This window comes from Chiloscyllium punctatum, chromosome 38, assembly GCF_047496795.1.
Source record: "Chiloscyllium punctatum isolate Juve2018m chromosome 38, sChiPun1.3, whole genome shotgun sequence".
In the NCBI taxonomy this organism is placed as follows: Eukaryota; Metazoa; Chordata; class Chondrichthyes; order Orectolobiformes; family Hemiscylliidae; genus Chiloscyllium; species Chiloscyllium punctatum.
The window spans coordinates 45172880-45186937 of record NC_092776.1 but is presented as its reverse complement, the minus strand read 5'-3'; the positions used below and the strand labels follow the sequence as shown (position 1 = coordinate 45186937).

The 14058-nt window shown below is 42.3% G+C and overlaps 1 protein-coding gene across 2 annotated transcripts in view; it reads right to left on the bottom strand.

Moving 5' to 3' along the window:
- Positions 1-14058, bottom strand: part of plce1 (phospholipase C, epsilon 1) — a 366594-nt gene that overhangs the window by 123927 nt on the left and 228609 nt on the right. The gene's annotated exons all lie outside the window — the stretch shown is intronic.

Sequence of the window (14058 nt, the reverse complement as noted above, 5' to 3'; positions counted from 1 at the left end):
GTAAAGAATCTGAAATGAAAATATTCTTGCAGGGGTACGATAGCAGAGTTGTTATGTTAACATAGGCATGGACAATTAATCTGGGAAAGAGTTAAATTTCAGCATAGTAGCTGAAGAATTTGATTTCAGTTTACTAAATTAGATCCTAATGTTAGGATCAGTAATTTGGCAGTGAAGGTGATTGCCTTGAAAACCCATTAGGTTCATTAATATCCTTTAGGGTACTATATTTACCATTCTTACCCAGGTCTGGCCCATGTGCAACTCCAGACCTAGATGTGGTTGACTATACTTTCCCTTGGAATGGCCTGCAAACCTCCTTCAGTTGTATTGAAGTAAGTTGCTCAACTCTACCTTCAAGGACAATTAGGGCAATGAATGCAGGCCTTCTTCCTACATCTTATGAATCAAGTCAAAAACAATTGTGAACACATTTGTATGATTTAATCCTTTTGTGATCCCACTAATCATCAGGGCAAAACGACACTCCATATTATTTCAAAGTCAAAGTCAGTCACTGAAATAATCTGTTCTGAGATGCCAGGTTCTGTTTTGTATAATTTGCAGTTATTTTGAGAATATCAAATGGCAGTATGATTGTAAGTTCATTTGACTGGATTTGATATGTTCGCGGTTCTGAAAAATTTCTTCGTTAACTCAGATTGTTCATGTGGTTTGGCATCTGACAGAGATTAATGTCAATCATGGCTTCATCACTGTAAAGTGGTAAAACTTCGGAGTTCGGTAAATCAATTCGACGAAACACTATGGTATGGAAACCTCCATAAAATTATCAAGATTTAGAGCACTGGAGGAGTCCATTCAGCCCAAATGATGCTTGTACTAGCTCTTTGTTAATGCAATCCAAAAGGAATTCTACTCCTCTTCAGTTTCACATCTAAGTCATCTGCTTCTAAATGACTAATCTCTACATGACATGCTCTAACAACTCTGTGAACATAAGTTTTCTCCTATCATAGTGGCAAATCTAAACTGATGTTCTCTCATCATTAACTCCTGCTGCATTCACTACAAATTGAAAGCTCTATTCTGGAAGGTAGGCGTCATAGTTCTGTACAGTCTGCAGTGCTAATTACTGTTCAAAAGCAGTGAGGCGACACTCTCAGTCAGCTGGCCTGTCATCCATACCAACTATTAGAAAGGTCAGGTCAATAGCAGACAGCTCATTTGTGACAGCACTCAGAAGAAGCAAACATGTTCCCTGTTGTGGTAGCATTTACTGTTACAGTGAACATCGAAATGGAAAGCTATAGTCCTAAGCAAGGATAATATAGGTAGGACAGAAAGCGTAGACTAGACACAAAAATGAAAATAATTAGGCAGCAAAATGTTGTTCACTGATGAAAGCCAATTTGATGAGAAAAACACTTACTTTAGGAATTAAAGTACTCTAAATGCAATCAGGGTAATACGTGTGTATGGAGCAGTAAGTAGAATATCAGACAAACAATATTTGAATACCACACTCAGTTTCTAATTTATATAAATTGGATAGAACTCAATTCAATGCAGAGTGGTTAAGTTCACAGATAATAAAAACATGGAATGAAGTGGAATGGTTGGTGGGGTGGTGAAGTAGTGGGTGAGGGAAACACTTAGGCATAACTACAGCTTTAATCAAGAAGCAGCCATAAATCTTTTATCTGCTGTCAGTTGATATCTGCAAATGGTGGGGGCTAATGATACATGAAGTTAATACAAACATTGGATTAAAAATGAGCAATCTCCTCAGACAAACGTTTAACAAGGAAATTGGAATCCAGCAGTGTTAACGGATTCAGAACTTAACAGCTCTTGGGTTTTTTCCCTTTAAATTGAATAAGTAAATTTCAGGCTGACAAGAATGAAGCTGCATCAATTACAGTCAGGTCAGCTATTCAACCCTACTACAGTAACAAGAGGAGATGACCGTAACTCTGGTCAATATAGAATGCCTCACAGCAGTCAAGTGACCCTGGTCACTTCCAAAAATAGCAATTGACTCGATGGGGATGAAGGTACGCCTGGAAGATAGGACTGAGACCCTCAACCGAGGTAATGTCACCAAGAGGAGAATGCTCTCACCGGAGTTTGACCTGTTTGATTAGATTCCCTACAGTGCGGAAACAGACTCTTTGGCTCAACCAATCCACACCGACCCTCTGAACAGTAACCCACCCAGACCCATTTCCCTCTAACTAATGCACTTAACACTATGGGCAATTTCACATGACCAATTCAGCTGACCTGCACATCTTTGGACTGTGGGAGGAAACCAGAGCACCCGGAGGAAACCCACACAGACACGGGGAGAATGTGCAAACTCCACACAGACAGTTGCCCGAGCTGGATCGAACCTGGGTCCCTGGTGCTGTGAGCCACTGTGCCACCTTCATCCCCAATGAGTCAACAGACTGAAAGCAATGCTACAGTGAGGACAGCTGACTGATGGTAATGATGGTACATTTAGTCATCTCATGCAATGCAGTTATCAATAACGTAAATATGGAAACCTAAATACATGATTAAATCAATAGGTGATTGTCAAAGGACCTAACTGAAGCTATATAGATCAAGGCCCTAATTTTTGGTACGCCAGCATCTCCTTTGCAACACAGAATGCCAGAAACTGTTGCAGACTGAAGTCCAGCTCATAAATCCAACAGCTCATATTTTCGGGGGGTAGGATTTGAGGCTGGTTCTTACTTCATACATACATACTACCCAGTGGTAGCTGCCTCCACTCCACTCGCAGGTTTTCAAGTCACAGTGTGAAGATGAGACCAGGTTTGTTCTCAGTGCACCTTTTCAGCTAGCCAGGGTCTCTCTTTGGAGAGATGAGGCTCTGTGTAGATATAGTGCTGGGCCAGCATGAAGCTATTGGGCAGGATCCTTTGGGGTAGAGAAGGCAGGTACCAAATAGTATGGAGGTGGAGTCAGGAATCCTTGGTGGGGGTCAGATGTCCTTTGGAACTATGAACTGTGGAGAAAACTATGCAAAAGGTTCATACACCCATATGAAACAGTTCAACGTCTCAAGATCTGTCAAAAGCCATCTAGAAGTGTCACTGCATTAATAATTGTCAACGAGTCAAAATATGATTTTATAAATGTGTGTTTTGCATAGTATATGCTAATACCGAACATTAAGCAATAGAATCATATTTTTGCTGTGTGCATGAGCACTTGTGGATACTTGATGAATTGGCACAGTCGGTCAAAGGGAAATGGGCAAAAGTAGGCACCAAGTTGTCAAGAGGGGCAATGGGGGATGGGTAGAGGGTATTAGGATGCTTTGGTTCTCATGAATGTGGCATGGGGAGTCATGGGGGTTAAACAGGAGTGAGGGGAGGAATGTTCTAATGTTTCTTCCCTTTAGGAGAGGTAAGGTACCTCTTTGCAGTAGGTAAGCCATCCTTAGGAATTTTGAAACAGCATGCTCATGCTTAGAAAGTTCGTAACTCTTTGAGACTGCCAAATTGTCAAGGAACTGTCCAAAGAAAAACAAATGTGTGGAGTTTTTAAAGAACTGCTAGTTCAGTGCTTGTTCACACAAACCTGCGATAGGATGTGGCCGCGTGACTGATTTCCTAGACTACCTTTGTAATAGGGTGCCTATTAAACATGCATTTTGAATGACAGTTCCACTGTTTATTGGATGAAAGTGTTTGTTGACTTAAGGGATGACATAGCTAAGGCTGAAGCACATAAGTGAAATGTTTGTTTTTATATATTAAAGGACTTTCAATGCACAGACTCTTGTAACCAATGAGAGTTTTCTCCAACCCCACCCCCAAAGGACACGGTCAGCATGCTTCCAGAGGTTTGCTCATGGTGTATACTAGATAAGTTGGCAAAACGAGGGAAGGGCAAAGAGTGGTGAGTAGGGGCATGAGTTGGTATCAGACTATAAAGAGCCAAGGGAATGCTTCGAGACATAAGGGAGAATGAGGGACATTTGGGAATGGCTGGATTGTCATAGGATGGTATAGGGGCTATGAAGGGTAGTGGGGAATGGGTACACAGGCACAGAGTTGCTTGGGTTTTAAAGGGTTATGGGGGAATAGTATAGAGGTATTGAGAGATCTGGGGAAAGGTATTGGGGTAGAAATTGGCATGGAAGCAAAGCATGTGGGGATGAGTGAACATGAGCAGGAGGAGAGCTTTATGCTTTATTCTGCCCAGCCTATCTTGGGAAGCAGAGCCTCTTTGGCTCTTTTTGGCTCTCCCAGCCCAATTCCCAATCCATCCTGCCCTGAACATCAGACGTGTAGGTGGCTGTTTTTAATGGTGGGATTCTTGGAGCCAGGACTTCTCCCGCCTATTCATACCCCAACTCTGGAATGAAAGCTGGGAACCATGTCTCAGATACAGTTTCCTATTTTGGTTATGAAGGCACAAAAAAACAATAAAGTTGAACATTTGGGAAGAAAAGAACCATGAAATAGACCTCCATCATTTGAGGACTGAGGGTGGATTGGAAAACTGGAGATCTTTCAATTGGGATGAAAATGGTATTTCTTATAGGGAATTGAGGGAGGGGGACAAGTTGGGAAACTGGGGAGTTAACGTAGACGATCAGTCTTATTAATGGCAGTTCAGGCTTGAAGGACTGTCTAATCTTCTTGATCTTATTTCTTATATTCTAGACTTGTGATTCAGAATAGCTAATGTAAAATCAGGACTGAAGCTCAAAGGAATCTCTTTCCAGAAGAAGAAATGGAACCTATTTGTGGAAACAAAAGTCAGTTGCACAGTGTGATACGTAAACACCAGGTATTTCTTTTTGAACAGATAATTTAGAATGAGCCATGCAGCTTCCTTATCATGTGATTCTTGAGCTGCTTACAACAGTATTTTAGCTTCACAAAGTGGATTATGACAGCAGAATGACTTGGGTTGAAAACAGTCCTGATGAAGGGTCCTGACCCAGAACGCTGACTTTCCTGCTCGTCCAATGCTGTCTGACCTGCTGGGCCATTCCACCTCCACATTTTATCGACTCTGACTTCCAGCATCTAAGTCCTTACTATCTCTAGAGCCATCACAACCAGTTGTAACATCTCCAACCATGAACACAATCTGAACACCAGCAAATGAGATAGCTGTGTCGTGATGAGAAAAGTTTTGCAGCAGCAATAATTGCACATCTCCTGACTACCAAACTTGGTAGAATCATTTGAAACCTTGATGCAGATAATTTTATGTTACTCAGCTAAAAATATGAACTTGAATGGACTTTTATTCACCATAGTGTAAGTGCTGAGAGAAATATTATACAATATATTGCAAGAGATGAAATACTGTGGCACTCGTGTGTGTTTTTAAATGACAACAATGAATTCTCATCAACTCCTAAACACTGGTCAACACAAAGAGAGAATACCATGGCATGAAACCCATATTTATCAATTGTATAAAACACGCAAACACCCCAGTCCAACACCGGCATCTTCAAATCATAAAACACACTGATTTGTGCAATTCCAATAGGCTATGACAGGGAAATGGCTCAATTGTACTAACATTGATGCCTGAACAATGAGATGCTAAATGCTCTTATCAAGATGAAACATGAATAGGTTAACATCTACAATAATAAAAATAGACGATGCAAATCTGTCATTAACACGGTTTGGCACAAACACTAAATAATGACGATCGCATTGCATTTGAGGTGAGGGACTGCCCTTGACATCAAGGCTGACATAATTGTCACATTTGACCGCATGTGGAATCAAGGAGCTTGGGCAAAATTACTGTCGATGGGAGTTAGACAGAAAGACATCCGCTGGTTGGAGTCACATTTGGCACATAGGAAGATAGTTGTGGTTATTGGAAGTCAGTCATTTCAGCTCCAGGACATCTCTGCAGCAGTTCCTCAGGGTAGTGTCCTAGGCTCAGAGATCTTCAGCTGCTTCATCAATGACCTGCCATCCATCATAAGGTCAGAAGTGGGGATGTTCGTGATGAGTGCACAATGTTCAGAACCATTCGCGACTCCTCAGGTACTGAAGCTGATCATCTCCAAATGCAACAAGATCTGAACGTTATCCAGGCTTGGGCTAAAAAATGGCAAGTAACATTTACCTAAGTGCCAATTAATGACCATTTCTATCAAGAGATTGTTGAATTATCACCACTTGATATTCAATGGTATTACCATCACTGAACCTCCTACTATCATCTTCTGGACTGTTACCAATGACCAGAAACTCATCTGGACTTGCCATATTAATACTGTAGATACAAGAGCAGATCAGAGACTAGGAATTCTGCAGTGAGTAACTCATCTTCTGTCTCCCCAAAGCCTGCTCACCAGCTACAAGGCTTGCATTAGGATTGTGATGGCATACTCCCCGATTTGCTTGGATGGATACAGCTCCAACAATCAGTTTGACACCATGCAGGACAAAGCAGCCCACTCCCACTAGATCAGCACCAACTCACAACCATTCACTCCCACCACTGACACTCAGTAGCAGCAGTGTGTACTATCAACAGGATGCACTGCAGAAATTCACCAAGACTCCTTAGACAGCACCTTCCAAATCTACAACCATAGCCATCTAGAAGGGCAAGGGCAGCAGATACATGGGAACACCACAAACTGCAAGTTCCGCTCCAAGCCACTCACCATCCTGACCAGGAAATATATTGTCGTTCTCTGGGTCAAAAACCATGGAATTCCCTGGCTAAAAGCATAATGGTCAACCTACAGCACATGCAGTGGTTCAAGACGGTGCCTTCGCAACTGAAAAAAAATGAAGACATTTGAAATTTTTATGAACTTGAACATTTGCATTGAGGACACAGGCAATAGGAAACCTATTAGATGCAATAGTAAATAATGGCAATGCACTTTTACATGTTCTTTCCATTATAAACTAAAGTCAATATAACCACACAAATGGTAGCTTGAGATTAGCGATCTAATGTATTTTTGAGATTACTGTGGAAAGAAACAGGCAATATTATGCAGCAACAAAATAGCCCATATTAATTTTGTCAGAAGTAGTAGAGAGATTGAATTGCAAATTGGGGCTCAAATACAAAAGCATTTCCAAAACAATAAATTGCTGCTGAAACAGTAGACACTTTCAATTGTAATGCAAGGGGAATGATGTTTCTTGAGCTATTGATACGACAATATAATTGCTTTGTAATGCATGTCAGATTCAATCTGCAGAACAGGAAAAGGAATAAACATTACATTTGTAATTTAATTGCATGCAGAAAAATCCTCTTTGATCTGCTTTCCACTTAGAAATGTTTGGGGTGGAGAGTTGTCTGACACTTTAATCAGCCTCCATAAGCACAGACCCTTTTCTGTGCTATTTCCATCTTGATTATTGGGGGAGGAATGACCTGGCAATATTGTCACTGGGTTAGCAATCCAGGGACCCAAATATTGCCTGGGAACCCAGGTTCCCATGGCAACTTTAGTGAAATGTATAACATCCTGAGGTGTCTTGAGAAAGTAGATAAGAAGATGGTATTTCCTCTACCAGGAGAAACTAGAAGGAAAGGGCTCTGCTTAAAAATATAAGGTCAGCCATTTAAAACAGAGATGAGGCCTTTTTTTTATCCTCACAGAAGGTCATGAGTCTTTGGCTCTCTCTTCTTTGAAAGGCAATGGAAACAGAATGTTGAATCTTTTTAAGTCAGGTTACGAAATGTAATACCTCTGAATAATCAAACGATGGCACAGTTAACATTTCCGTTTCCTCATCCACAACTTTCACTGAATGAAATAAAGTTGGCTGACCAGGTGAAATTTAAACTCCTTGAAGGGATTTTGTGACAGCTGTTGGCGGGGAGGGCACCGTGAGTATAAATCAGCTGGGCAGTGGATGGAGAACAATAGCTGGTTGGTGCAGGATGAACAATGCTAACCTAGACTAGACACGATTGAGTTTCACAAGGAGGTGGTTTTAGCAATTCTGGAAAGTGTGAAAATAGATAAATTCCCTGGGCCAGATGGGATTTAGCTTAGGATTCTTTAAGAAGCCAGCGAGGAGATTGCTGAGCCCTTGGCTTTGATCTTTGTTGTCATTTAGTGACAGAAGACTGGAGGATAGCAAGTGTCCTCTTGTTCAAGAAGGAGAGTAACTATAGCCCAGTAAGCCTTATTTCAGTTGTGGGTAAAGTGTGGAAAAGGTTATAAGAGATAGGATTTATTATCAACTTGAGAGAATGAGTTGATTAGGAATAGTCAATACGATTTTGTGAAGGGTAGGTCGTGCCTCACAAACTGTATTGAGTTCTTTAAGATGGTGACCAAACAGGTGGATGAGGGTAAAGCGGCTGACGTGGTGTATATGGATTACAGTAAGGCATTTGATAAGGTGTCCCCTGGTAGACTATGACAAAAAACATGGAGGCATGGGATTGAGGGTGATGTAGCGGTTTGGATCAGAAATTGGCTAGATGAAAGAAGACAAAGGGTGGTGGTTGATGGGAAATGTTCATCCTGGAGTTCAGTTACTAGTGGTATACCACAAGGATCTGTTTTGGGGCCGATGCTGTTTGCCATTTTTATAAAGGCATAGAAGGATGGGTTAGTAAACTTGCGGCTGATACTAAGGTCAGTGGAGTTGTGGATAGTGCTGAAGGATGTTGCAGCTTACAGAGGGACGTAGATAAACTGCAGGCTAGGCTGAGAGGTGGCAAATGGATTTTAATGCAGAAAAGTGTGAGGTGATTCACTTCGGAAAGAGCAACAGGAATAAAGAATACTGGGCTAATGGTAAGATTCTTGGTAGTGTAGATGAACAGAGAGATCTCGGTGTCCATGTACATAGATCCCTGAAAGTTGCCACCAAGGTTGATAAGGTTGTTAAGAAGGCATACGGTTTGTTAGCTTTTATTGGTAGAGGGATTGAGTTTAGGAGCCACGAGGTCATGCTGCAGTTGTACAAAACTCTGGTGCAGCTGCACTTGGAAAATGGCGTACAGTTCTGGCCACCACATTATCGGAAGGATGTGGAAGCTTTGGAAAGGGTGCAGAGGAGATTTACAAGGATGCTGCCTGGTATAGTGGGAAGGTCTTATGAGGAAAGGCTGAGGGACCGGAGGCTGTTTTTGTTAAAGAGAAGAAGGTTGAGAGGTGATTTAATTGAGACATAAGATACTAAGAGGGTTAAATAGGGTTGACAGTGAGAAACCTTTTCCTTGGATGGTGATGGCTAGCATGAGGGGACATAGCTTTAAATTGAGGGGTGATAGATATAGGACAAATGTCAGAGGTAGTTTCTTTACTCAGAGTAGTAAGGGGTGTAGAACATACTGCCTGCAACCATAGTTGACTCGCCAACTTTAAGGGCATTTAAATGGTCATTAGATAGGCATATGGATGAGAATGGAATGGTATAAGATAGATAGGCTTCAACTGGTTCCACAGGTCAACACAATATTGAGGGCCAAAGGGCCTGTACTGCGCTGTTATGTCCTATGTTCTTACCATCCCACTTGGACCTCGTGACTTTGGCAAGAAACCCTTTGTATTGCCCTTCACCCAACACAAACAATTTGTATTAATGTTCAAGTTGAAAGTTTGAAATGACCGGGAAACATATCGCCACTCTTTGGGTCAAAATCCTGGAATTCCCTGCCTAAAAGGGTTATGGGTCAACCTACAGGAACTGGACTGCCATAGTTCAAGGTGGTACCTCAGCAACTGGGGTCACTTGGAAAAGATAGTTTTTCCATTTCAAATTATGCAAATAGCAACAAACCATGGTAGAATGCAAGCAAAACGCAACAGAACATTCTCAACAGCGTCTGACCCAAGAGTGTTGCAGGATCTATTTAAATCTCACTGACAGTGAGAGCCTTTGTCCTCGGATAGTGAAGGCTAACATGAGGGGGCATTGCTTTAAATTAAGGGATGATAGATTTAGGACAGATATCAGGGGTAGTTTCTTTACTCAGTAGTAGAGGCATGGAATGGCCTGCCTGCAACAGTACGAGATGTAAATGGAATGGGCATTAGACACATATAATAATGGAATGATGTAGGTTAGGTGGGCATCAGATTCATTTCACAGTTCGGCACAACATCGAGGGCCAAAGGGCCTGTACTGTGCTGCAATATTCTTTTCTATGTTCTATGAAATATTTCCCTTCCGTAAAGCCCATGGTGTGTGGGTGGAAATTAAAAGAACAATTGGGAACGTGACCCTGCTTTGCCTAGATACATCCAGCCCCAGTCCCGATCTTCCTGGCTCCACTGGAACATGATTTTACTCCTGGAAAATAAATTACAAAAACGTGGACAAAAGTAAAATATTTCAGAGGCTGGAAATCCAACAATAAAACAAAATTAGCACTTGTTTATATCACACCTTGAATGTAAGAGCATTACTAAGTGCCTTATTGTAGCATTGTACATCACCAAGCCAATGGGAAATGTTAAACCAGATGCTTAGTCTGATGATTACAAAATGTCTTCAAAGAAGAAAGTGAGGATGAGGTGTGGAGAGGTGAGGGGAGTGAAGTCTGAAGATTAGAGCCCTATCCAACTGAAAGCACAGCCAGCAATAGTGATGCGGTAAAACTTGGAAAAGTAGAAGCTGACAACTGCAGATATCTCAAAGGGACTTTGGACTTTATTCGATCACAAAGATAAAGGGAGATGGGGCCATACAGATCTAAAAATAGAGGTGCCAATTTTGTAACAAAGCAGTAGCTTGGCCAACAACTAATGTCAGTCAATGAGGATGGGTAAGAGGGGAAAGGGGTTATGTGTTGGAAGACCTCAGATTTATGAAGGAAAGTCTACAGGAACCAACAGGAGCACTATGGAATAGTCAAAACTAGAGGAACAAAGGACGAGGGCTTAAGCAGTAGATGAGCTGAGGTAGGATGAAGTCGAAGGATGTTACAGAGAGGGCTACATGTGGTCTTAGTGATGCCATGAATGAAGTTGGCAGCACCTCGTTGGGTCAAATGTGGCATCAAGGTTACAAATGGGCTGGCTTAATCTCAGAAAGCTGCCGGACAGAGATGCTGTCTGATGCACTGAGCATTTCTGGTATGTCGACTTTCATGGGATGTTGCAGAGGCATTAATGCATCTTGAAGCTTGACCAAGGTGTCAAAGGGATCTTTTAACAGGCCCCATCACTGAGAAGCCCATTTTCTTCTACATGCACATAGATCTATCCCTCAGTATGTTCTCCAGCAGCTTCCCTACCGCTGACATCAGGCTCACCAGTCTATAATTAACTGGATTATCCTTGCCACCCTTCTTAAACAAGGGGACAAGATTAGCAATTCTCCAGTTTTCCAGGACCTCACCTGTATTCTAGGATGCTACAAAGATATCAGTTAAGGCCCAAGCTATTTCCTCTCTTGGTTCCATCAGTAACCTGGGACAGATCCTATCCAGACCAGGGGACTTGTCCGCCTTTTAGAATACCCAACGTTTCCTCCCTCCTTATGTCAACTTGACCTGGAGTAATCAAACATCTATCCCTAACCTCAACATCCGTAATGTACGTATTCATTGGTTTATTGGTTGTTAAGACTAAGAATGCACTTCACCGATTCATAACAACACCTGAGCTGAATGGTCATGGGTCACCCCATTGCAATTGTGTGTGCTTTAAGCCAGGTGCAGAGTTAACTCTGTTCTGCAGAATTAAAGACGGGATACCACTTCTCATGCTTGTGGGAAGTGAGGAAATGGCAGGCATGAGCAAACTAATGAAAAATGTTGCTTGTGAGGGTGGAAACAGGGAAATTATCTCCATCATTTTCAAAGCATTTGCATGTTTACTGTGCCCATCCTGCAGCCTAAGCCACCCCCCCCCCCCCCCCTTTCCACCCCCAGAAACTGTAAGGTCAGAAAGACTGGGTATCACCTTCTCGACATGTTACTTCTCGTCTTTAACAAGCAAACCCTATTATCTTTGCTCCACACCCAAGAACAATGCATGGGAATGGGAAAGTACACAATTCAGAATTCAGTAGGATCTGGCAATACTGTTGCAGCTGTTCCATCAAGAGAGATGATTCATTTAGAAGCCCTGATCTGTATTATGTGGGAAATGCGATCACAGAACAAGAGGAGACAGTTGGAAGGCCTATAAACATTGCCTGATTTTTCGGCACTGTAATCCAGTTATGCTGCTGTCACCCTGCTAACCCTGCTTTTCCCGAAATTGGAGATTTGAACAGCTCCAGGATCCATACTTGAAATGCTGCCGACAAAAAAAATGAAAAAACAAAAGTATTTGCAGGGAACAAGAAAAGGCAAGATGCACATCTTTTTTCAGCACATGAAAACCTATTGAAGCAACGTACAGGGACACAGAGGAAAAAGGAAAATTCAACAGAACCACGTTTACGAAGCATTCTTGGTGTGCCCACTTCAACTGGATGAGCAGGAAGTTGTGATGATTTGTTATTTGCAATATCTGATCCTGGCATTGGTCCTAATTTCCAGTGGTATTCAACAGAAGTCATGCCCAGATTGGCTGGCTACATATCTCTACTTTGGCTGCAGGCCAGCCTGTGCCTCTACATTCAGTCTGCAAGTACAGCCCCAAGCTTCTCGTCATCTGTCACTTTATTCCTGCACCTTGCTTTGATGTCGACCTCTCTGCCTCAGTCTCCTGAAGCTTTTCACTAAGCCCATATGCAAGCTTGAGGAACAATAATTCATCATTCAACTAGGCACTTTCCCTCTTGTCTCAATGTTATGTTTGAATATTTTGGACCATAACCTCTTCCTGACTTTGCTTTCTTTATCCTTGCGGGATTTTGTTTTTATTGTCTTACTTTTTCTCTGATTGTGGGGCGAATAGGTGCGTGCAACAGGGCAGGTTTTACAATTGGGGGAAGGGTAAATACAATGCTACAAGACAGGATCTGAGGAGCATAAATTGGGAGCATAGGCTGTAAGGGAAGGATGTCGTTGAAATGACAGATTCAAGGAACAGATACGTGTCCTCGATATGTATGTACCTGTCAGGCAGGAAAGAGATGGTCGTGTGAGGGAACCTTGGTTGACGAGGGAGGTTGAATGTCTTGTAAGGAGGAAGAAGGTTGAGGAAACAAGGTTCAGGCAGAGCGTTGGAGGGATACAGGATAGCCAGGAGGGAGCTGAAGAAAGGGATTAGGAGAGCTAAGAGAGGGCATGAAAAATCTTTGGTGGATAGGATCAAGGATAATCCCAAGGCCTTTTATGCATATTTGAGAAACATGAGAATGACAAGAACGAGGATAGGTCCGATCAAGGACAGTAGTGGGAGAATGTGTATTGAGTTGGAAGAGATAGGAGAGGTCTTGAATGAGTACTTTTCTTCAGTATTTACAAATGAGGGGGACCGTATTGTTGAAGAGGAGAGTATGAAACAGACTGGTAAGCTAGAGGAGATACTTGTTAGGAAGGAAGATGTGTTGGGCATTTTGAAAAACTTGAGGATAGACAAGTCCCCTGGGCCTGATGGGATATAAACTAAGATTATGTGGGAAGCAAGAGAGGAAATTGCAGAACCGTTGGCAGTGATCTTTTCGTCTTCACTGTCAATGGGGGTGGTGCCAGGGGACTGGAGAGTGGCGAATGTTGTGCACCTGTTCAAAAAAGGGAATAGGGATAACCCTGGGAATTACAGGCCAGTTAATCTTACTTCGGTGGTAGGCAAAGTAATGGAAAGGGTACTGAGGGATAGGATTTATGAGTATCTGGAAAGACACTGCTTGATTAGGGACAGCCAGCACGGATTTGTAAGGGGTAGGTCTTGCCTTACAAGTCTTATTGAGTTCTTTGAGGAGGTGACCAAGCATGTGGATGAGGGTAGAGCAGTGGATGTAGTGTACATGGATTTTAGTAAGGCATTTGATAAGGTTCCCCATGGTAGGCTTATGCGGAAAGTCAGGAGGCATGGGATAGTGGGAAGTTTGGCCAGTTGGATAGAGAACTGGCTAACCGGTCGAAGTCAGAGAGTGTTGGTAGATAGTAAATATTCAATTACAAGTGGAGTTCTGCAGGGATCAGTTCTGGGTCCTCTGCTGTTTGTAATTTTGATTAATGACTTGGAAGAGGGAGTCG